The sequence below is a fragment of the Canis lupus genome, chromosome 11 (assembly GCF_011100685.1).
Source record: "Canis lupus familiaris isolate Mischka breed German Shepherd chromosome 11, alternate assembly UU_Cfam_GSD_1.0, whole genome shotgun sequence".
Lineage (NCBI taxonomy): Eukaryota > Metazoa > Chordata > Mammalia > Carnivora > Canidae > Canis > Canis lupus.
In genome coordinates, this window is record NC_049232.1 from 65,409,683 (window position 1) to 65,435,215 (window position 25,533).

Below are 25,533 nucleotides of genomic sequence, written 5' to 3' on the forward strand. Positions count from 1 at the left end.
GGCATTGCATCTGCAGCACCTGGTGGAGTGTCTAACACGTCGTGTGCAACTGTCAGTATTTGTTGAATGAACAAATCTATGAATGAACAAATGAAGATAAATTTCTAGATTGATCATGTTAGGGTGAGGGGCAGAGGGAGAGGGAGAAAGAATCTCAAGCAGACTCCCCACTGAGCACAGAGCCAGTATAGGGCTCAATCTCCCGACCCTGAGATCATGACATGAACCAAAACCCAGAGTCAGATCCTTAACAGACTAAGCCACCCAGGTGCCCCTAATTTAATATTCTTAAATTTACCAACCATCCCCGTCATCCAACTTCATAACATTTTATCACTTCCATAAGATCCCACATGCCCTGTAAGAGATAATCTCCATTCCCACCACAATCCTAAGAAAACACTTGCATATTTTATGTCTCTATAGATTTACCTGTTCTGGACATTTCATAAATGGAATCATATAACATTGTGGTTTTTTTATGTCTGGCTTTTTTTCACGTAGATGGTGTTTTTGAGATCCATGCTGTATCCTCAACCAGTATCTCATTTCCTTTAGCACTGAGTAGTATTTCATTTAATGGGTTTACCAGTGTTTTGCTTTGTTTCTTAGTGCTTTCACAAGCTGATGGACTTTGTGCTTGTTTCCACTTGTTGCCTATTATGAACAATGCTGCTGTGAATGTTCACGTGCAGGTCTTTGCATGGACACATGTTTTCATGTGTTGTGCCTAAGGCCCTGGGGGTGGAATGGCTGGGTCATATGGTAAATGTATGTTTGACTTTGTGAGGAGCTATCAGGTTGTTTTCCAAAGTGGCTGCACCATTTTCAATGTCCACAGTAGTCAAACTGTGGAAGGAGCCTCGGTGTCCATCGAAAGATGAATGGATAAAGAAGATGTGGTCTATGTATACAATGGAATATTCTTCAGCCATTAGAGACGACAAATACCCACCATTTGCTTTGACGTGGATGGAACTGGAGGGTATTATGCTGAGTGAAATAAGTCAATCGGAGAAGGACAAACATTATATGGTCTCATTCATTTGGGGAATATAAAAAATAGTGAAAGGGAATAAAGGGAAAGGAGTGAAAATATCAGTGAGGGTGACAAAACATGAGAGACACCTAACTCTGGGAAATGAACAAGGGATAGTGGAAGGGGAGGTGGGCGGGGGGTTGGGGTGACTGGTGATTGGCACTGAGCAGGGCACTTGGTGGGATGAGCACTGGGTGTTATGCCATATGTTGGCAAATTGAACTCCAATTAAAAAAATTAAAAAAACAAAACAAAACAAAACAAAAAACCCAAAGTAGCTGCACCATTTTATACTCCCACCAGCCACAGAGAAGGGGTCTACTTTTTCCACATCCCAGTTACTTGCTTTTGTCCGTGTTTTGATTGTAACCATCCTAGTGAGTGTCACCTGGTATTTCACCAAGGTTTTGGTTTGCGGTTTGCATTTCCCCACAGGTAATGACGTGGAGTATCTCTTCATGTATTTATTGGCCATTTGTAAGCAGATAAGGTTGTTTTTTTTTTTTTAAAGATTTTATTTATTTATTCATGAGAGACACAGAGAGGCAGAGACACAGGCAGAGGGAAAAGCAGGCTCCTTGTGGGGATCCGGAAGTGGGACTCGATCCCAGGACCCCGGGATTAGCACCAGAGCCAAAGGCAGATAGATGTTCAACTACTAAGCAACCCAGGCATCCCTGCAGATAAGTTTTTAATGGCTTGATTGACTTTAGTTGCTGAAGGGTTGGCTCAGTTTATAAATTCTCCACCACATACAACCCTTTCTCATTCAAGTGCTCAGTCAATGTTTCCTGAGTGGGGGATCCTCTTCCAGACTGGAGTGGGGGTGAGAGGTGGGGGGAGGGCCTCAACTCAGTCTTCCTCTTTAGTGTATCACTGCCACCAGCCCCACCACTGCCCTGGGTAGGGGTGTAGGGGTGTGGGCTCATCAGACTCTTTTCTTTCTACTTCTTTTCCTTTCTTTTCTGTCTGCCTATTTTCCCCTCACGTTTTAGTTAAAAAAATAATAATGATCTTTATTAGTGTATCATTTTTTTTATTGTGGTAGAACATGGATAACAAAATTTACCCCTTTAACCATTTTTAAGTGTACAGTTCTATAGCAGTTTGCCATTTATACTGTTCTGCAAACATCACTGTCCTTCATCTCTAGAACTTTTTCATTATGTCAAACTAAAACTCTGTATCCATTAAATAATAATTCCCCATCCCCTCCTCCCTCCAGCTCCCAGCAACCACCTCAGTGTTACCTTTTATATATAATAATATCTAGTTGTCTTCTCAAGGGAATTTAAGTACATCCTGTTAATCTTAAATAGCCAGTAAAATGGCTAATCCCCAATCTAGAATTTTAATGTCCTGTGGAGTAGGAAAGCTAGAAAGGCAATCACTTTACAGATGTTTAGAGTAGTATTACAAATAAAGGCTCTGGGAAGGTGCTTAGTGCTAGATTTTAAAGGAATTTGCCGGTCAAAGGGCTTCCTTTCTTCTGTGGAGTAAGCTACCCAGTGCCAACATCCTGGAAGTGTCTTGGCTTTATTTAGCTGGGTGCATTGCTGGGAGCCAGAAATTGCACCTGTTGGCTATGCATTGTTCTCTTGAATTTTGTTTATTTGATGATTATTCAAAACTACATCAATCATGTTAAAACTATCAATCTATGATAAATATCTTCTGAGTAGAAATCATGTGATTTAGCTGTCATTTTAATCAAATATGTACACCAACTAAATCCGAAATGCTTTCTGTACCTTGCCCTCTTGTTTTATATAACGATACGAAAAACTAAGTATTTGCAAAACAAAACAAAACAAAAAAACGAAGAAAGTCCTGGCACACCAGAATTTTTTTTTTCAGAAAGAAACCTTGTACTTACTTACATTTATTAAAAGATAATGTAAACTGAGATATATTTAAACATTTATTTAAACATTGAGATATATTTAAACATTTAAACATTAAACATAAACATTTAAACATTTTGAGCAAAAATTGATTTGAATTAGGCAGCGCTAAATCAGAAGTGGTTAGCAAGGCTCCAAAGACAGAAACTCAGGGACAGATGTTTATAGAGAAAAAGCAGAAGAAAAGAAAGGAAATTATTGATTGCCTATGGTTTAAAGCCTCATTGGTTCTTGTGATTGGTTGTCCTTGGCGTTTTGATTTTATTACCTTGAAGCCATTTATAGGGTTAGATTTTGGTTTGCTTACACAGGTGGCCATGGCAATGGTGCCACCTCAGTCTAATGACCTCTTTGTTTAATTAACTTAACAACATATACAATACTTCTCGCTTGTGCTCAGGCAAGAAACAAGATGGGAACCACTGAGGCAGGTTGGAGATTCTGGCTGTAAAACCATGTAAAAGGGGGCATGTGTCCTAATCAAGGACGTGGGAAAGCAACGTTAAAATAAAAGGATGTTGCTTCTCTATATGTAAAACTTATGCTGGGAGAGAAATTGTTCTGGAAGGGCAGATGTTCTCCCTTACAAAAGGGGGAAAGCATTTAGAATCTTCCGGTGATGAATAGAGGCCACAGGTTACAGCTTTCTTTGGACATGGCTTTTAAAAAGCCATTCTGCTGAGGGCCTTTTGTGGCCAGCTGTGTGGAGCCAATTGCCCTTTGTATTTGATGATGACGACGCCGAGGATTGTTTTGTGTGGGGGCTCTGGACAAAAAGACACATTTGGGGCCAGAAGTCATTTCTACATTGTGTACATACGTAAAGATAGCTCTAAATTTGCTTCCTTGCCAAAGGAAATATTTTTATTGTAGATTTTTTTTAATCCTTGAAACCATTTAGAGTAGTAGATCTCTGAGAGGGTGGGAGGCATACCAAGACCCAATGGCTACCTTTTGACAATACTCCCTGTTTGAGAATCATTGTCTTGAATTTTTTTTTTTTTGAAATATGCATTTTGCGTTGTTACCAGGTAATGGATGTGAAAGGCCATGCTGTAAACTATAAGAAGCAGGATCAAATTGGTTATTATTATTCCTATGTGTGACTCCTTATTTGACAAATACAATGGGAGTAAAATAAAGGAAATCCTAGCCATTGACAGCTCTTCATTATCTAAGAAAAGATAAGGAATATTCCTGACAAAGGAAAGATCCAGGTGCTTCTTTGCCATTTTATTTCTTCATCATGTTCCCTTGCCAACAATAATAGCTAATATTGATTATTTGCTATGAGCCCAGTTCTGTGTTAGGCCCTTCCAGGTACCATCTCATATAATCCTCAAACTGACCCTGAGAGGGAGAGACTCTTTTTCATCCCATTTTACAGATGTGGCCACTCTGGCACAGTAAAGATACTTACCAAAGATCTCAAAGTGAGCATTTGAACCCGGTAGATAGACACTGCTTAACCTCTCAATTTGCATTTTATGAATGCAAATTAGTTTTACTCTCAGCTAAGGCAAGGGTGCTCTCAGGATGGAGCAGGAGTAGCTTTGCCAGATAAAATACGGGACTTTGAATTAAATTTGAATTTTAGAGAAGTGATGAATAGATTTTTGGTATCAGTGTGTCCCAAATATTGCATGGGACATCCTAAGAAATTGTTTATTGGTTACCTAAAATTTACACTTAACTGGGTGTCCTATATTTTAATTTGCTAAGTCTGGAATAACTAGTCAGGAGGGCTGTTACAAAGGAGGTGAAGATAATTGCTTAATACATTTTGATTATTGTGGTTTGGGATTTTTTTTTTTTCTATGACTTCATTCGAGGATTACAATTTGTTATATGAAGCTTTAAATCAGACAAATATATCCAGTTTCAGTTAATAAAATATACTGCTAACCTATCAACAGACCTCTCCTGACTTCTTTTTTTCTAGAAATAAGGGCTTCCAAACCTGACCAAGGTCAAGATCTATACCTCATTGGTTTCTCTATGAAATGAAACTATAGGAAACTGTCCCCAGTTTGTTTCTCTGGAGTGAAAACAAAAAACAAAAACCCGCTACCTTTTCCTCAATCTGGGCATGTTATGATTTTTCTGAAGCCCATTCTAGAATTTTAATTTTAGCTGAGCTATCAGTTGGCCTGATTTCATTTTCTGCAGATAGCTTCATCATCCCAGTTTTTAAAATGTTGACAAAATTTTCTTGCACTTTTACCAACTCTATTACTTGGTAAAATTCCCCTCCCTCTGCGTGGTCACCTCCTAAAATAGATGACAGTGGCCTGGATATTCCAAGTCAAAGATCTGATACATTCACAAATATTTCCTGGATACACCAGTGCATTTCCTCTTATGTTCATTTCTAGCATTCCAGCATCTAATGATGATAAAGCTCTAGAAATAGTCTCTATCCATGTAGGTCAGAGCCCATTTGCAGATAAGCCTGTCTTCTTATGAGGGGCTCATTGGCAAGTACTGAAGTTCTATGACTTCCATAGAACTAAGGTAAGCAAACCAAATGCAGAAGTCATTAGTCTTTGGTGCTCTTGGAAAGTCACCAATCTGGTTCCTGCCTAAGCAGGAGTTTGCCTATCCAGTTCATTTATTAATGAATTATCATGAATGTCTGGGAGCATTTAGAATGGCCCCAAGTTATTCCTAAAAAAAACAAATTATTCGGGGGATCCCTGGGTGGCCCAGCAGTTTAGTGCCTGCTTTTGGCCCAGGGTGCCATCCTGGAGTCCCGGGATCGAGTCCCACGTCGGGCTCCCGGCATGGAGCCTGCTTCTCCCTCTGCCTGTGTCTCTGCCTCTCTCTCTCCTCTCTGTGTATTCTCATGAATAAATAAATAAAATATTTTTTTAAAAAAATAAATAAAAATAAAAAATAAAAAACAAATTACTCACATGGCCATTTACAATAGGCCTTGTCCTTCTGAAACATAGCACATCACAGAGGTCTCATAAATCTTAAGTGTAAATCCCAGGAATATCTGTTGGATTTATAGGCAGAAACATCTTGCTTCATTATACAAGTATTTAAGATTGTTTAAGTGAGCACCTAATGTTCCTCTAGATAAATGATCAAATGCCTTCCTTTCCATCTCTCTTCTACCCACCCCCCAAGGGCCTTCCTCCTTGCTTTTTTTTTCTGTTGAAGTGAAAGCTTGCAGTTAACCTGGTCAAAATCATGACATATGTGTCAGTTGTACGTAAAGAGAGAAAACATGCTCAGACAAGGTGATTGATTGGCTGGGAGAACAGAGGGCAAAACACTAACAAGGCTTCCATACCAAGAGCAAGGCTGTTTTGGTGTAACTGGAGCCTATTGTTATTGCAACCATTGTTTCTTCAGAAATGAGCCAATGGAGACAGGACATTTATTTTAGCTCGGCACTCTTATGTCTATTTCTGAAAAGGAAAAGGTCCCTGCTGCTGCAATTCCCACTCCCTCTCCCAAAAGGTACTGGGCTAGCAGGTAGGATATTGAACGGATCATCATGATCTCCAAATGCTCATAGACTGGTAAGCTTTCATCTCGGATGTGCTGAATTTCTAGTCTCGTTCAGTTTAGAGAAATGAATAATGAGGGTAATATTCATAATGTGGATAGTGATATCCTTAGAAGATATTTATTCTAATGTATTGAGAACTTCCCATGTGTTGGCCATTGCCCAGGATCCTTAGAGGATTATATGATTATGATTTGATTCTTCCCACAACCCTGTGAGATAGGTACTATGAGTAATTTACAGAGGAAGAAAAGGTACAGAGAGACTAAGGAACTTGCCCAAAGACACAGCCAAGGAGTCTCAGAGCCCAGATCTAACCAGGCAGCCCTTGCTCTTAATGACTATGTCACACTGCTCTGCCTTGTAGAACAAAATGACAAGGTTCGTATGCAAATGTATAAAGTAGGTCTCTCAGCCCCTGATCAATAAGGGAGCTTTTATGTAGTTCTGTTTGCATTTGTTCTTCAGTACAAAGCTGGAGTTTATCTGGTGGGATAAGATTAGATTTCATCCCTGTGATTTGGTTGTTTTTCAGATTTGCCCTTGGGTCCTCATCCTATCAATATTCTGATTACATTTTCCTTATCATTCTACTGTGGTGATTCATGAATATGATAAAACAGAGCTGCCTCTTCAGTAAATAAGGGAAGCTGGGCCCACAGTGAATAAATAGACCTTTCATTGAATCTGGAGAAATTCAGCATATAGATGTCCTGCAGTATTTATTAGGAGACTACTATACCCACCAGGCCTGAGCTTAGGTCGGTTTCTTCATTTAGTGTTTCCTAAAATATCAACGCTCCTATGTTATATGGTATTTGTTAACTTGTAGGTAAAAAAATCAATTTATTGAATGTTGTGTTGCACGCTTTTGTACGAGGTGTACCATATTTAACCAGATTCAAATTTTAAGAGTGACTTTTCAAATTGATGTCACTAAATCCTCTGGAAATTCTGAAAATAAGAGCTTATGTAAAGTTGAGAAATAGATAAATATTCACCTACTAAGAGCTACTGTTTTCATTATTCTTAATGTGTTTTAAATGTTTGTTCTTACAAAGAAAATACGAACAAAACCCAAATAATGAAAAAATTTCCAAGTTTATATTAAGTTTATTGCATGAGTGACATAGGGAAATCCCTCTTCAGAGAAATGGCATTGCAAAAGAGGCAGAAAACTTCCTTCTTTTTCAAATAAAAAAATGCATCCTGTTTCTAAGCATTTTTCATCGTATTTGACAGTTTATTAAATTAATCTTTTTTCTCCATGTGGACTTCATCAAACTTTTCTTATCCTGTGATGATCTTTTTTTTTTTTTTTTTTAAAGATTTTATTTATTTATTCATGAGAGACACAGAGAGAGAGAGAGAGGCAGAGATACAGGCAGAGGGAGAAGCAGGCCCCATGCAGGGAGCCCGACTTGGTACTCGATCTCGGGACTCCAGGATCACACCCTGGGCTAAAGGTGGTGCTAAACCTCTGAGCCACCAGGGCTGCTCCATCCTGTGATGATCTTGACCCATCTTCCTGTTTGTTTCTTATCTCCTCTCACTCTTCCTCCCTCCCTCCCTCCCTCCCTCCTTTCTCCTTCCATCCTTTCTTCTCTTCCTTCCTTCTTTCTTCCCTTTCTAGATTTTCCTTCCCTTCTTTCCTAGCTTTCATAAGGGCACTATGTTATCTTACCAGCATTATTTCATTTAACACTTACAGCTAACTGTGAGGCAGGTACCCTCCTGGTCCTGATGGTACAATAGATGAAGAAATCGATGCTCTGAGGAAGTAAGGGATTTTCCCAAGATCACAGAATCTTTAAGAGTGGAATCAGGATGCAGCCCAAGGTCTGTTCTATTCCGAGCCCACGGTTTAGTGCTTTCCATATAATGAGGACACATTTCTTTTATAATTGGGAAAATTATTTATTTATTCATTCATTTATCTATCTAGTCATCTATTTATTTATTTGGGGGAGGGAAGGCAAAGGGACAGGGACAGGGAGAACCTCAAGCAGACTCCACCCCTAGTGCGGAGACCATTGTGGGGCCCGATCTCATAACCCTGAGATCATGACCTGAGTTGAAATCAAGAATTGGCCACTGAGCCGCCCAGGCATGCCCAAATTTTTTAATTAAAATTTAACAACCAGGAGGCGCATCTGGGTTGCTCAGCGGTTGAGCGTCTGCCTTTGGCTCAGGTCATGATCCTGGGATCCTGGGATTGAGTCCCACATCGGCCTCCCTGCATGGAGCCTGCTTCTCCCTCTGCCTGTGTCTCTGTCTCTCTCTCTCTCTGTGTCTCTCATGAATAAATAAATAAAATCTTTTTAAAAAAATGTAACAACAGGAAAATAGTCATGATTCTCTAGGAGAAGGAATTAGGCAAGAGCTGATCTGATCTGGGATCCCTGGGTGGCTCAGCCATTAAGCATGTGCCTTCGGCCCAGGGCGTGATCCTGGAGTCCCGGGATCGAGTTCCACGTCGGGCTCCCTGCATGGAGCCTGCTTCTCCCTCTGCCTGTGTCTCTGCCTCTTTCTCTCATTGTGTCTCTCATGAATAAATAAATAAATAAGTCTTAAAAAAAAAAAAAAAGAGCTGATCTGATCTAAGACCACTGTGGCTTATTCGACCAAACATGGTGAGATTACTGAGTACAGACTGGCACAGATAAATAGTAAGTAGCTAACACCTACTGAGAACTAAGAGGTAGGTTCTCTGGACTTTGTTAGCATTAACTCATCCTATACTCATCACAGGATCATGATAAAGATACTCTGTAATTGTCCCTATTTTAAAGATTGGGAAACTGAGGCACAGGGGAGCTAAGTGGCCGGGAGGACTTTGGCTGGAATATGTGGATTTGATGGATGCTTGAGGGAACATGAGGAGCTGCAGGTAGGATTCTAGGGTGCACTCAATGGAATGTGTCTATCTGAGGGGAGGTCAGGATAATGGGAATGGAGGGAAGAAGCTTGTGGTGGGGGAACAGCAGCCTTGGGGGCAGAGTGAGGAAGAGGCCTTCGAAGGGGAAGGCCTGGACGGGCCGGGGCAGGTGAGAAGAAGGGCTTTCTAGGTGGAGGGAAGCGTGTGAGGCAGGAGGGGTTCCAGGGCTGGTGGATGCAGGGCAGGTGAGTGGCCCCAAGGCCCACCAGACCAAAGCAATAGGTAGAGCAGAGGCTGAAGAAGAGGGGAGCAGGGGGCGGAGTGGGGGGGACACTGACTCTGGCCACTTCAGCGCCGCAGGATCCCTGTTCTGGCCCCAGGTAGTGCCCCCTCCTGTAGGAACTGGGCCCTCTGCGTACAGCGCCCCGAAGGCACCCCCTTCTGAGAGTGTCAGCGTGGAGACTTCATTGCCTGCCCCGCCGTGTTCGTGTCCGTGGCAGTGTCGTCAGCCTGTCCAGCACCACGGAATATAGAGGCCTGAGCCGAGCCTAAAGCTCCACTGGCTGCACTGCCGTCCTGGTGCCCGGGGTGCCAACAGGTGGTACCGCAGCCTCTGCACCTGTGCGGCCTTCCTGCTGGGGCACTGGGGATGGGGGGGGACGTCCACCTGACCCTGAAACCAGGGCTTTCCCTCACCATCCCGTGTACTGCTTTTTTTTTTTTTTTTTTTTTAAGATTTTGTTTATTTTTTCATGCTCTCATGACTAGATGTAGAGAGGCAGAGACACAGGCAGAGGGAGAAGCAGGCTCCCCGCAAAGAAAGCCCGATGCGGGACTTGATCTCAGGACCCCGGGATCATGGCCTGAGCCAAAGGCAGCCGCTTGACCGCAGAGCCACCCAGGTGCCCCATCCTGGGCACTTCTTATTATTTATTGACTGCTCTAGAAATGATAAAAAGACCAAAGGAAGCAAGCTTACAGCAAAGAACTTCACACTGCTGGGCTGACAGTGAGTGAGCCGGTGTACCTTTGAGTCCTGACTTTGACTTGCTGGGTGGTTCTTTTTTTTTTTTTTCCTTTTTGCTATTCTTAAAAAAAAAAAATGTCAATTCAACTAATTAACATATACTGTATTATTAGTTTCAGAGGTAGAGGTCAGTGCTGCTGGGTGGTTCTGTGCAGGTTCCGTCCCCCACCTAGGATTCCTTTGCTCCGCTAACAACTGACGCCCCGAGTTCTGACCTTGGAGTGGGCCCTGAGCTTAGGGCTGTACGGGGATGATCTCCTTATGGAGCTCAGGGCAACCACGTAAGGTCGACGTTCTGATCTGCCTTTTACACGTGAGATTCAGAGAGAGACAGTGAACAGGGGACAGATCAGGATTCCCTGCCAGGCCTCTGGCTCCCGAAGACTCTGTCTTTCATGGACACTTGGCTATCCTGTAAGATGAGGGCCGTGGCTTGCGTGACATGTCGTGCTCCCCCCCAGCTCTTATTCTCCTGTCTGGCATTTTGCTATGCCCTCCCCCACCCCAAGCAAATACAGAAAATGCTTAAAATAAAAAACAGGAGCAGCAGCAGTCGTCTATCTGAACACCCCGCCCTGGTCTCAGTACCGCCTATCTTATCTAGCAGGTCTATAAATTACTTAGCAGTGTAGCCCAGGGCTCCTGGGTGCCTGAGCCCATCCCCGGAGTCACCAAGGGTTTGGGGTACCTGGCAGCTTTACCTGGGTCTGTTCTCTGTCAGAGAAGCAGGCTTCTTAAGGTATTTGAGTTTGCAGGGCCTGTTCCGAACATTAACCAGGCAGGGTCTAAAAAGAAAAAGAGGGGTTCTGGGTGCTCAGGGGTTGAGCATCTGCCTTTGGCTCAGGATGTGATCCCGGGGTCCAGGGATCGAGTCCCACATCGGGCTCCCTGCATGGAGCCTGCTTCTCTCTCTGCCTGTGTCTCTGTCCCTCCCTCTCTGCGTCTCTCATGAATAAATAAATAAAATCTTAAAAAAAAAAAAAAGAAAAGAAAAGAAAGAAAAAGGAAGAGAGAAAGGGGGAGGGCAAGAAAGGAGGAGAAGAGAAGAGGGAGCTGTGGGGAAGGCGTTGACCCCAGGAGGTGCAGAGTCCGCATGGATGCTGTGGCTGTGCGGGCTTTTAGCATAAGCGTCTTGGCTTCTAAAGTGATATTACACTGGCCAAGGTCCCATCCCAACAGAAGCATTAAATAGAAGCAGTGATTAGCATTTTCCATATTTAAATGATCTTAACTCTTAAGAATCTTAGTGGCTACTTAGGTAAGTAACTTAAATTTAACTATCTATACTTAACAATATATTGAGTATATAGAAACTTAAATAATATAAACTTAAAATGCCTTCCTAATATAGTTCATCGTCTTTGGTGAACTTACCTTAACACTAGGGTAAATAATTTAATGTGTTCAGTGTTGTAGAAGGAAAAAAAGCCTACTTTCTCACTGGATCATTCTCGATATTAAAACATTTGATGACTAAGTCAGAAACGACTGCGAAAACTGCCTTTGCGATAATCAGAATTATTTAAGATGTCAAGATTTGGTCTTTCTCCGCTCCTAGTATTACTGAAAACCCTTATGGTCCTTTCCATAAATGAATAAACAACCTGTACTTCAAAGTTTGGTGGGGAAGTTGGGAATTCCTGGGAAAATGTTATAGTTTCATTTTTTAAAAACAAAATATAGGGGTACAGTCAGTTGAGTGTCTAACTCTTGGTTTTGCTCATGATCAGGATCATGGGATCAAGCCCTGAGTCCAGCTCTTGGATTCAGAAAATCTTGAGATTTTCTCTCCCTCTCCCTCTGTCCCTCCCACTCACACACACACTCTCTCTCTTTCTAAAATAGATAAATCTTAAAAAAAAAAAAAAAGACACATAAAAAATCATTCTCTATCTTACCTAAAATTGAAGAGGAATTAAACACCCCTGGAAAGAAAGGTTGTTTTGCATTTAAAACACAGATCATTAATGAGAAGCAGATCCACTGAGTTTACTCAGTGAAGACTGTGGTGGGCATTGGGGGCACCGCTTCCCAGAGTCTGGGAACACACTGTGTACAGCCCACGTATATTGGGCGTATTTTATGTTTTCAGTGCCAGGCTTTAAAGAGTACCTTGGTTCATGCTTTGTCTCCATGAGGGCACGAACTCTGGAATGTTCAATAGATTTTTTTTTTTTTTGAAGTACCCAACGTGGGGCTGGAACTCATGACCCTGAGACCAAGAGATGCTTTACCTACTAAATCAGCCAGGCACCCCAAGGTGATTTTTTTTTAAATGTTCCAGTTGTTAAATGAGATAAAATCCTCAGCCAAGAAACAAAGACACAAAGTGCACAAACAAAGCGCATTTCCTATGGCTTTGTTGTTGTTAAATACCTAAGTAATACACGAATACATTCTTGTCATTAGCACATGAGCTTTGAGGCTCTGGAACTGAGGAGGTGGGACCGAGATTTGTCCCAACATTTGTCCCACGTAGCCATTGATGCCTTCTTGCTTCCCTTACCAGGAGACTCTGTCCCCTGTGCTCTCTTCCTTCCTCACCTTGTCTCCCTCCCACCAACAAATAGAGTTTTTCCTCCACTTTCCCCAACACGGGGCTTCCCATGTAGCTGCTTTTCATTGAATATTTTAGTTTGGAATACTGTGTGACTTTCTCTGTATGCTACTGCGTAAAACTATGTTACAATGGGCAATCTGGGCGATGTGATCTCACTTTGTCCATGTAGAGAATTTACAGTCCAGCTACAGTGTGGAACGAAATAAAGACAAAGTCAGATGGGCAAAAGTTGCTTGGGTTTTGGAATGTTTCATTTGGACTGATTTTAAAGGTCTTTTGGAAAAAGAGTCTCAAACGGCAGGGGCAAATGTAATCAGGTCACCGTTTCCTTGTGTTAGAAGGTTTGGCAAAGGAGAGGTCAAGTGTGAGGATGCAGGAAAAGGAAATAAATGTGGCACAGGCAGGGAAGGAACTTACTGGATACAGGAAGCCAGAGACCCTGGAGAGGAAAGGAAGGAAAGGCAGGCATCTCTAACGAGGCCAAGAATGGGAGTAAACATGCTCCAAGAGCCAAGTGTTCTCATATGACACTGTCCCTATCTCTGTGTCCACGTGTTCTCTCCTTCTCCTGCCTAAGGACTGTGTCCACTCCCAGTGCCTCCCAGACCAGGCTGGCTAACAGAATCATGTGGGAAGCTTAACCACATACAGATTCCTGGGCCTTGGGTCTTCTAGGGAAGCAGACCCCAATTTTTTTTCTCCTGCAGCTACTCGGGATGTGAGCTAGCTTGGAAAACACTGATCTGAAGATTTGGCTTTGAGAAAGGTGTTTTTTTTTTTTTTTTTTTAAGATTTATTTATTTATTCATGAGAGAGAGTGAAAGAGAGAGAGAGAGAAGCAGGCTCCATGCAGGGAGCCTGATGTGGGACTCGATCCCGGGTCTCCAGGGTCACACCCTGGGCCGAAGGCAGGCGCTAAACCGCTGAGCCACCCAGGCTGCCCAAGAAGGGTGTTTTTAATCGGATGAAACACAACTATGAGTCCAGACAAAGAGTCCATTGACGGACCCATGTCAGTCTTATGTGTCGTACATTCAAAAAGTTGATGGTTAAAACGTTCTGTGGATGGGTCATCCCTTCTATGAAAAAAGCCACATTATCTAGAGATGCCCTTTTTTGCCTTTAAATGAGAATCAGGCATCAGTGGAGAAATGTCTTAAGTGGGAAATCTATAGACATACAAAACGTCCAGATGAATAAGGTAAAACCATTATTTGGTTTAGAAAGTGAGCAAATGACCTGTGTGAGTCCTAGGACTTAGTTGGTTGGCCATCCCAAGTCTTGCAGCCAGCAGGGATAAATCTTGCCTTTTATACTTAAACTAAAATTATTCGAACCCCTACAAAGTGGAAGATGTCCAATGCCCGCCCCACTATTTTTATGGACTTTTAACTCAAGTGGCAGGGGGTGGAGAGTTAGTTCTTCTGGTCACTTCTTGTTCTGATTTCTTATATTGTCTGACTTCTTCATCTCACATCCATCTTGCTTGATATCCCAGACTCATACAAGCCCCTTGTCTTTGGTTCTCCAAGCAAATGCTGTTTTAAGAGGTCCCCAGGTTACCAGGGGTACTTACATCACAACACAGCACAGCACAGTTTTGAAACTTTGAAAGTGTACATGAAATATTCTCTTTCTTTTGGCCTATTGACAATCAGGATTTTCTCATTCACTGACACTCCCCACCACCCCAGTCTTTCATCTGGCTCCATGGATTTTATAAGCTTCTGAATTCCAAAAGTGAATTGCACTTGAGCTGTGCAAACATTTTTTATCTCAAGAGATAGCCCCCAATTCTGAATTTACCAATTTATTAATGTATAGTCCCATCAACAGAGTGCAACAATCACTTAATTTTCATCATTCCCTCGCCAGAAATAAATAAAATTTCTATTTTATGTATTCACCAATTTCATAGGCAAAATATATTGTTCCAATATTTTCACTTGCATTTCTTTAGGAAGAGTTTGAGCGTATTTTCATAAGTTCCATGGCCAGGTATGCTTATTCATCTATAAACTAGATAAACTGCTAGATGATCTAGGTTATCTTTTTTTCTATTAGGTATTTAGTGATTTTCTTCAATTTTCTTGTTGATTTGTAAGAACTCCTTACATATTATAGATAGTAACTCATTGTTATGTATGTTGCAAATATTTCCCCCAGTTTTTGTTTCTTCTCTTTGATTTTCAGTTTTACATCTGGCCCTATGGAGAAACTCTTGGGATTGAGATTGTTCCTAACTCTCCAATGATTTTACCTGTTGCTCCATGAGAAAGCCCCACAGATGTAGGGCGATTGGTTTGTTGGGGGCCAGTCTTTCTGGTGTTGGTTTTATTTCCTTTGCCCTCCTTTTCCCCTCCCCTTCTCCTCCTCCTCCTTCTTTTTCCTAGCAATCCTTTATTTTCGGTGGGACACCTTTAACGTATGAGGATTACACCCAACTGATGCTTTTTGATGTTTCTCCTTGCTAGAAGGAGAAAGTGGAAATTTCTCTTTTGTGATTGGCCAGTCTTGGCCCTCCTTTGGGTTTGCAAGTCACCTCTCTGAGCCACTCGCAAGTCTTTTTTTCAACTTCTACTCTTCTCTAGGTTGGAGGCATGTAGCTACTGATAGACCATTATTTGCTGGATTTCGTTCATTTGGCTCAGTTTGGGAAGAGAGAAAGAAGAGGTCTTGTCAAATTGTGTCTAGGCTGACTTTCTTTCCCAGAAACTAACCTGTACTTTTGTGTTTCTTTAGTAAGTAAGTTGTATTTCCTGGGTTCCCTGGAGGCCACTGTTGCTCAGGGGTGGAGTTTAAAGTGGGCCGGCCACATGGCAGATGCAAAAGGAGCAGAAATATAACTGGAGGAGGTCATAGCAAAAGAAACCCTGAGCTCTTCTCCTGTTAAGCAACATTTCCATAGGTTTCGTGTCCTGGATGGTGTAGAGCTGTTGGAAGCATTTAATATTTATACATCCCAGCTAGATTCCCCCCCCCCCCATAGAATTAGTAGCCCTTTCTTTGCTTTGAATGTGCTTTTAAAGTGCATCTAGGAGACTAAATGTGCTTCTTTCATAAAATATTCTCTACTCTAATAATCATTATCAGGTTGAGACACATATGATGTGATGTACCCACAAGAATGTGCTGGGTGATGGGGCGCCCTTATTTCCACTCAAGTCATGATCTTGGGGTTGTGTGTTGGGCTCTGTGCTCAATGTAGAGTCTGCTTAAGATTTTCTCTCTCTCTCTCCCTCTGCCACTCCTCTTGCTCACACCCAGAGGTGCTCTCCAAAAAAAAAAAAAAAAAAAAGAAGAAAGAAAGAAAGAAAAAAAGACTGTGCTGGATGGTAAAGCCAGATTTTCCCATCTCTAGGATTTCTCATACTTTCAGGTTCTTAACACCCTGTTGGCAGCTGTTAAAAGTTTTCCTAGCCCTGCCCCCATTGATTCTGATTTAGTAGGTACAGATGAGGCCCAGGAATCTGCATTTTTGGTAACTATAGTGGTCCTGATGTCTGTGGTCCTTAGTATGGGCTTTGAGTCCAGGGTCAGATTCTCAACCTCAGCACTACTGACATTTGGGACAGAATAATCTTTTGTTGCTGGAGTGCTGTTAAGCGATATCTCTGGCCTCACCCATTAGATGTCAGCAGCACCCCCGCCCCATTGTAACAATCAAAAATGTCTCCAGATATTGCCAACATGTCCTCTGGGGGCAAGGGGTTGTCAAATCACCCTTGACTGAGAACCAACCATTGACTGAGGGGGAATAAATGAGGAGAAAATGCTAGTTAAGAACAGTTTTTGCTTTCACATGCAGATGTTCCTACCCTTGTGCTGATTTCATCAAACAAATGAAGCAAATATTTCTGAGCACCTAATATGTACCAAGCATTTTATATTTAAATATATAAATATATTTTTAGATATATTATGTATTTTAAAGTGTTTAATATAATCATGGCTACTTCTTTAATATCTTATAAGATGGAAGAAAAGGATATGTTCTTGTAAGTTAATATCTATTGAACATGCAATTTTGCTAAATTAATATTCCCAATAGTTTTGTGTAGGATATACCAGAGCTTTAAAATTAATATTAGTCAATATTAAAAGTACTGTTAAATTAAAATTAATATTAAGATCGAGGGGCCTAGTTGGTACAGGTGGTTAGGCGTCTGACTCTTGGCTTTGGCTCAGGTTGTGATCTCAGGGTTCTGAGATAGAACCTGTTGTTGGGCTCCGTGCTCAGCAGGGGATCTGCTTAAGACTCCTTCTTCCTCTCTCTCTGCCCCCCCCACCCGCCCCCCTGTTTTCTCTTTCTCTCTCTCTCTTTTTTTAAAAAAATTGGTATTAACATCAATGTTGCTTTAGGAAGGATGTAATTCAGCCAGTGTGAATAATGAAACAAATTTGATTTATAAACTTTACATTTATTCTAATTTATAAAAACATAAAGAAGAAAGACTCACAATGCCCCTGCCATAATACTGTTTATAAAAGCTCACCTCTGCTGTAATTTTAGAATCTTTCTTTGGAGAGTCTGTGGTCCATAGAAATAAACAACTGTACCCAAACATGCTCATTTGGATGTGAGTTTTTCAGGTGTCACTAAAATGTTAAAAATAGATCATGATGTAGGGCAACCAGATATTTAACTCCTTAAGTCAGTGACTCAAGGAGCTACAAGGATGGAAGGAAAGAGGGAGGGAAAGAAGGAAGGGAGGGAGAGGGAGCAAGGAAGGAAGGAGGAAAGGAGAGAGGAAGGAAGGAAGGAAGGAAGGAAGGAAGGAAGGAAGGAAGGAAGGAAGGAAGGAAAAGGGAGGAAGAAAGGAAGGAAAGGAAAGAACAGGAATTGATTGAGGACGAAGCTCGGTAATCTCCAAGGGGGGGGGGGGGGTCGGTAAATTCTATTGAAATTCAAGAGTGGAGACCTACCAGAAGGCTGGTAAAACAATTCCTAAGTGGCCAGAAAAAGAATCCTATTGACATTCAGGAACCCCGAAGAGAACAATTGACCTCCCCATTGTGGACTCTATCCCCTTCCTCCGGTAAAAGGTGTGAATAAAGCTCAGGACAGGAAAGAAGCTTTTTCTGCGGACCCTGCTGTTGTCAACGTGTCCTTAGCCCGACAGACTTTCTGGGCAGTTCCCGATGATATCATTTCTTTGTATCGGAGATCCAGGACCTTTGTGGATTAGGAGAGAAGAACCAAACGGCAGCTGTCCCTCCTGCTGAGCTTGGCACGCAGAACTGACTCTCAGGAGAGGCCCCCAGGACCTTGGCCAGGGGAGCAGAAGGAAGCTGGCCCACCCTGGAATGCAAACCCAAAAGAGGGCAAGGGGCTCCGACTTGCAAAGCAGGAGAGAGAAGAAGGCAAACGAACACCCCATCATTCCTAGCGGAAAGTTGAATTCAAGAAGCCAGGCTTCACATTCTTTTCCCTTTGCAGAGATCCTGCAGAGTCAGAGAAGTGCTGGCTTTTTAAAAATGCTGATTTCTGTGTGGGGTGTTTTGTGCGTGTGTCCTCAGAGGATTTCCAGACAGTCCCTGTTCAAAGGGTCATTAACATTATTTAAATATTCATAGTGGGGGTGGGGATTATAGACTGAAATTTCAGACCACGCTGGAGGGAGGGAGGGAGGGATGGATGGATGGGGGGGGCGGCCTAGGGGAGCCCCACCTCGAGTACCAGCTTGGACGCCAGGCCCCCGGCTGCCACCCGGGAGGGCAGTACGACGGAAACCTCGCGGTCCACACCTCGGCCTCTGGGTCATATGGGGAGAGCCCCCCAAACGCAGGGGGACCCCGCGCCTGTCACCGAGACGCACTTCCTAAGGGCTGCGGGCGGTCGCGCTTACCCGGGGACAGTCGTGCTGCCGATCGCTCCCCCCGCGCTTGCACCCCCGCGCTCCCACCCACCCAGACGCAGGATGTGCACCCCAGGCACGTCCGCGGGGGCACACGCCGGCACGCCCACCCGGCACGCCCACCCGTAGGCGGACACAGGGCCGGGTCCCCAGGCACGGAGCCCCTGCTCCTGCACTGGCCCCTCCCTCCCTCCCTCCATCCGTCCATCCGTCCATCCTTCCTCTCTCCATCCCTCCATCCATCCGTCCATCTCTCCATCCCACCAGCCGCCCATCCTTCCGTCTCTCCATCCCTCCATCCATCCGTCCCTTCATCCCTCCATCCGTCCGTCTCTCCATCCCTCCATCCGTCCGTCTCTCCATCCCTCCCCTCTACCCATTCATTCTCTGCGTGGTTTCCCGGTCCGGGCTCCGAGTCCACCCACGGGGAGGTGGGGGCGGGGCGGGAGGGGCGGGAAGGGGCGGCGCTCCGGGCCCTCGGCTCCCCTCCGCCTCCCCGCCGCGGCTCCTCCGGCCAGAAGCGCTCGCCCCGCGCCGGGGCTGCCGCTCGCCGCCTTCCCGGAGCCTCTGGGCCGCCCGAGCCGGGGCAGGGCAGCAGCCGCGCCGGAGCCCGGAGCCTGGAGCCCAGCTCGAGGGCCGCCTCCCCCGGGATCCCGCGCGCAGAGGTGGGTGGCCCAGGCCGGGGGTGGGGGGGCGGAGACCCCCGACACCGAGTCCCCGGGGCGCCCCCTGATGTTGGGGACCCCGGGGGGGCTGCAGATCTGGGGAGCCCTCGGAAGGATCGCGGGCTGTCCCCCGAGGAAGGGGTCCTTGGCCTTGCCCCGCGGAGCGTGTGCGGGAGGGGGCCCGGCTGGAAAGGGCTGGGGCCATGTGGCTTTGAATTCCCGGGTTTGGGGGAGGGGGCCCGGGCCTCCGGCTGCTTTACTCGATAGTTGCTAATATGTGCTTAAAAAAAAAATTGACTGAAGACCTCTTTTCCCCTGCTCCCTAACACCCACACTCACACTCACACACACTCACACTCACACGCTCACGGAGCGGGGCTGGACGGGGAAAGCGGGGACCGTCTAACGGCCGGGGCTGCCCCTGCAGACCCGGGAGCAGCCGAGGATGGAGCCGCCGGTTCCAGCTCCGGAGGGAGACGCAGGTCCTCAGATGGCAGCGCCGGGACCCCGGGGCCGGGGCGGGGGAGGTGGGGGGGGGGCTCCCGACCCGCCCGAGCCTGGCGAGCGGGGTCCGCGAGCTGCGCTCCGGGGCCCCCGGGGACCGAGGGGTGCGCGCCGAGCCCACGAGCTGGGCCTGGGGCTGAGCCCCCAGCTGCTGGGACCCGGGGCTGCTTCATCCCAGAAAAAGCCGGAGGGTTCCGGAGGGTGCCGGAGGGTGCCGGAGGGTGCGTCTCTTGAGGCCCTTTGTGGGGACACTTGGGGGAGCGGAAGGGTCGCGGTGGTGAGCGCCGGGCGGGCTGTGCTGGGAACTGGGGGGGGGGGGCGTGCGCCCTCGGGGGCGAGAGCCGGGACACCCTGGCGGCCCCCAGAGACTCTGGGCAGACGTGGTGGTGGAGGACCCGGGACTGACTCGACGGCGGGGCGGGGCGAGCTGGGAGCGCGGGGAGCCCTGCAGGTTGGGGCCGCTGCGCCCCTGGGGAGCGGGTCACTGAGGTCCCTGCCCTCGGGCCGCGCGCTCGCCGCCGGGGATCCCTCCCTAAGCCTCAACCAGGGGGCATCGTGGAGGGAGTGGAGTCTGGAGAGACGGTGGGGGGTCCCTCCAGACCCGGGAAAGCCAGCTTCCCGCGCGGGGTGGCACTGCTGTGGCTCCGCTAGGCTGTGTGGTCAGACTTGGACAGATCTGCACCCTTCTCTGCAGCAGTTTTAAGTGCGGCGCCAATAATTTGGGCGAGCTGGTTTCTCCCCCTCTGGAATGCGTGAACCCCTGGAAGGAGCGCGCACACGCACCCACACCTCTACACCTGGATACGGTGCGTCTTGGAATCCGCGAACAGGTTCCCACGGGGAAGCAGCCTTCCCCCTCCTCTTGTCCCCGGGCATCCGGAGGCCACCGCCCACCATGGTAATCCCAGGAGATTTGTTTCCTTGGTTTTGTTCTAATTAAAGAGAGTTCACTTAAGCATCACACTTTTCTTCCTGGAAATGGTCCTGATTTAATTAAACGTTCTCTCTTTCTCCCAGCCTGGGAGCATCCCCAACGTTGATCAATAATATTTCAGAGTAAGGTGTCTAGAAATGATGTATTGCTCTTAAAGAGCTTGCTCTGTTTGGTTGGAGTAAAGCCCTTAAGAATTAAACCTCGCCCTAACACACCTCCTGAACAGCCCGCTGTCCACCGCCCAGTTTTGACACTGGCTCTTTGCTGGGAGGGCACCTTCTCCGTTGAGCGGGTGCCCCATGGGTTATGCAGGCCCTGCAGTTATTTGGGGCTGCACTAATAAAATTAGTCAGGAGCCAAGAAAAATGAAAGTAATTCTACTTTGGGCCTCGGAGCCCCTTCCCTCGCTGACTGCATTGCATTAGGTGTTGAGCTGTTCCTGTGGCAGCGAAGTTGACTTGAGTTTCTTTCTGGGATGCTGAGGAGCCGGTGTGAGAGGGGTGGCCGGGCTTTGAGATGGGACAAATATTTTGAAATGCCCATTATCTCATAGCCCTGGCATGACAGTTGGCACGGCTCCGTCTGCAGAGTTGAGGGTAGTGTTGTCAGAGATTATTTCACTTCCCTAAGTGGCTCATTCTGACTCAGGAGCCTCAGGATCTCAGGGTAATAAGATGAAGCAGGTTGTCTTAACTTATTATCAAGTGAGGGGAAAATGATGCCCTGGTTGTTTTATCCTAAAACTTTCAATATTTTAGTATGGAGCTAACTATTAAATCTTCTTTTTAAAAATGCTAACACCTTAGACTTTCTAGTTAATTATTAGAATTGTCTGGATACCACCCTTGTCTATTTGGTTGACTCCTAAAGCAGCCAAGTCTTGGATTTCTTTTTCTTTTTTTTTCTTTTTAAACATATTTTATTTATTTTCTCATGAGAGACACAGAAAGAGAGAAGTACAGACACAGGCAGAGGGAGAAGCAGGCTCCATGCAGGGAGCCCGATGTGGGACTTGATCCTAGAACCCCAGGATCACGCCCTGAGCTGAAGGCAGACACTCAACCGCTGAGCCACCCAGAGGTTCCTCATGTCTCGGATTTCTATCACAGATGTTATTACAAGTGTCTACTAATAAAGATAATGAGAAATATTTCAAATAGAAATGAAACTGAATTTGGGTGGACGTCGTATTGAGGAATTTAAACAATTGAAACGGCAGGATGTTGAAATTTACTTCTAAAGACCAAAATGGTGATGTGTAGTTCCATTCTTTAATTTTTTACTTTCCTCAATGCTGGTTGAATTGATGATCAATCTTGAATTAGCCCCTGGAATGACTGTTCTTTGATCTTGAGAAACAGGAGCCATCATTTGTGTAGATTGTTGATCAGGGATCCTGTACCAACTATTGGAAATTTGAATCAGTTAATGTACTGATCAGGTTTAACAATTTTAGTAAGTTTTGTTAGAAAATGGCATCATTTTCTTTATAGTGCATAAACTCTATACCCATGGATAGATTTTTTGTGGAGCTAAAAAAGCTCAAGGCTGGGGGTTCCTCACTGGCACCAGCCTTCCCCATCAGCACGTTGAGGGGCTTGGGCCTGAGGGAGGCAGTGCCTCCATGATCCATGATGATGAGATCCAGGCTTTTTGTAAGAGAATCCCCTTCTAAGAACATATAGGGCTACTGTTCAAGTTTTGGACACATGCCCTTCAAGTGTGTTTTCCAGGAATGTATTATTATAGGGAAGTTGAAATCATCTCTATTTCATAGGAGAGCCACGGTTTTGCTCAAAGAGAAAATTACAGAGTTTGCATATGTGATTTTCAGTAGCACTTGATGAACTAGAATCTTAAGAATTGAAGTGCTCAAAAAAAAAAAAAAAAAAAAGGATTGAAGTACTCTAAGGAATATCAGTTTAAACCTAAGTTTTAAAAATTTGTTTCAACTGTGGCTCATAGAAGTGTGTTTCTAAGATGCAGGGAATGGCTGTCTTGCCCTAACTACTCTTTGCCTTGGTCCTTCCATGGACATTTTAGGACTTTGTAGCCTCCATGTGATGTCCACATAGAGACAAATTATGGTTTATAGGGGTGCAGAAGAGTAATTGTGGAATCCACAGGACAGCCTCTGGAGGCTGGTTTTTGAAAAGCAAATCCCCATACAAATATAGTTTCTGTTCTTGCCCCACTCTGGAAAGTTGAGTGCCCGAAGAATGAATGAATCATGACGCTTCCTTTGCCTCCAGTACAGCAAGATGTGATACCTCCAGGTTTCAGCCTGGGATTCTTTTTACCTGTTGAAGTGAATTCTGAGATTAGAGAAATGCAAAAGTTGGGACAGACAGACAGTATGGGAGAAGGGTCTGAAGGCATCCTTGGGCCCATTTACCTCTTTCCCATTTAGTATTTGTCTCTGAAGTCCAGGCGCACTGTGCTACCAGGCCTTGGGGGGTCAGGGACATGTAACTGGGATTTGTTCCCATCTTGGTGGGAGTCTCAGAGACTTTGACCCCTTTCTCTCCTGGGTGTGTGCTGGGTTTCTTTCTGGTTGGTTTTGATGCTTAACCAGAGCAGCGTGAGTGAGCAGAGCCAAATATGCAGACAGTTCAATACCCTAGTTATCCAGAACCGTGGCAGGGCCAAAATGCATTAGTGCCTCGGTCAAGTTCTCTAGAAGACTGTGGGCATGTCACTTAAGTGGAATCTTAGTTCCTTCACTTATAAAAATGGGGCTACCGAGACCTGCCTATTTGCAAACTCGTGTTGAATGAGATATATGCAGAAGTACCTCGTGCTCGTTGTATTTCTCCCCAAATTGGTTTTCTTAAGTTAACAAAGTCTCTTTCCATCTTTTTTTCTTTTAAAGATTTATTTATTTAAATAATCTTTAAACACCAACATGGGGCTCGAACTCACAACCCCAAGATCAAGAGTCTCATGCTCTACCAACTGAGCCAGTCAGGCGCCCTAAAACCTCCTTTCATCTTCATGGTAGATGCAAATAAGCGATTTTTCAAGTGTAATTGATAACATTCCAGTAATTGTGTAGCAGGTCACTTGTTCAGCCCTCCCACTGACCAGATGGAAAAGCTTTGAGTGCAGAGATTTCTCCAAGCCTAACCTCACCTCCATCCCCCAACCCTCTTTGGACTTGGAGGAGTCTGGAGGACATCATTCTTCTCTCTTTACCCCCAAAGCACCTGCACTGCTGAAGCTTCTTCCTTTTTTTTTTTTTTTTTTTTTTTTACTTGCTTCTTCTTTATGCTTTGAGTAAGTCAGAAATTGCTCCTCATTGGGCAAATGGGCCCAAATTTTCAGGACCCTAATCCTGGGCTTTATGCTCACTCAGTGACCCATAGTGTGATGGATATCAATGGGACTTCCCTTCCGGGAACTCCTACAAGATTCTTTGCTGGCCCTAATGAGTTTTCTCAGTCACTAAGATGAGAACAGGCATTAATATATTAAGTAAAGAGTTGGCATTTCAGGTTAAAATTAACTAGGTTTTCAGAAGAGCCCGAGAAGCCTGGTGAATTGAGTCCTTTATATCTTACCATTTACCTTCACAGATTTGCAGTAGATTTTGCAGGTCGGATGGATTATTAGGTCGCATCGTGGTGGGGTGGCCACACTGGAAGCATTATTTTGAGTAAATTTGTCAGCCTTACAGATCATTCTTGTATACAAACACATACAAAAGAAATTCCCCACCTCTGCTCCCTAGTTCGCCAGCAAATCCCTCTGTGCCAGCCAGCCCTGGGGTCTTGACTGGCGAGAGCCTGTACGTTTGAGGAAGTGAGTCGGTTAGAAAAAGTAACTGGGGATTTACAAGCAACATGATTTTAAAAACAGAATATTGTAGCCCCTGACCCTGTTGGCAATGTCTCTGAATTTTTCTTTTCAGAAAACTACCTGCGGGAGGGAAGTCCCCTCTCCCACATAAAATGTCCCACAGAGGGGCGACTGTCCAACTCCTGGTCCCCGACCTTTTGGTGTTTCTAGTCCTGCACTGAAGACCCAGTTCCCTAGGGATCTGTCTTGTTCACTGGGGCAGCATAGCTAGTCCTACAGTCCAGCCAGGCCAGTGTCCTCGGGGGGACTCCTGGGCTCTGGCACAGACAGGATCGCCCATTTGAGAGGAGCCTGCATACTGCCTTTTGGGGTGCATGGGGGGGTGGGCGGTGGGGGGTGTTTTCTGGATACTGCCTTGTAAATCAGCTCTCCTGGGGATGTCAAATAAAGCTTGAGAACAATGGATACAGGCACCTCCCCACACCCCCCAAGTGCAGCACCAGCTCTGACTTAGGAGAGACGGGCCCGGACCAGGTCCCCATCCTGGCTTGCCTGCCTCACGTCTTGACAGTTTTCACTGCTCTAACCCAGAGGTGATCCTGGAACTGCTTCAAAAGGTCTGTGGATTCTGCTTAGACTTTCTGCCCTGTGGAGCCCCTGCACCCCTTATCTGCTCTTTAGGATTGAAGAGAAATCGAGTCAGCACATAAAGATAAATAAATGCTGGTCCAGAAGCCTTAACCTCTCTTTGAACTATACCCAAGGATGTGTTTTATTGCTCTGCATGTGCTTTCGTGAGGGGGCCTTGAGAAGGGAGGTTACAGTGCAGAGCAAGATGAATGGTGA

General features: G+C 45.1%; 1 protein-coding gene across 9 annotated transcripts in view; it reads left to right on the forward strand.

Annotated features, from left to right (window-relative positions):
• PALM2AKAP2 (PALM2 and AKAP2 fusion) overlaps positions 1-25,533 on the forward strand; it is a 331,098-nt gene that overhangs the window by 203,558 nt on the left and 102,007 nt on the right. Inside the window, exon 1 of one of the 9 annotated variants that reach the window (XM_038553078.1) lies at positions 19,321-19,451. The exons of the other annotated variants lie outside the window; for them this stretch is intronic. The gene's annotated coding sequence lies outside the window, so the exon portion shown is untranslated. Of the gene's footprint in view, positions 1-19,320; positions 19,452-25,533 lie in introns of those variants that run through there. 9 annotated transcript variants of the gene reach the window in all.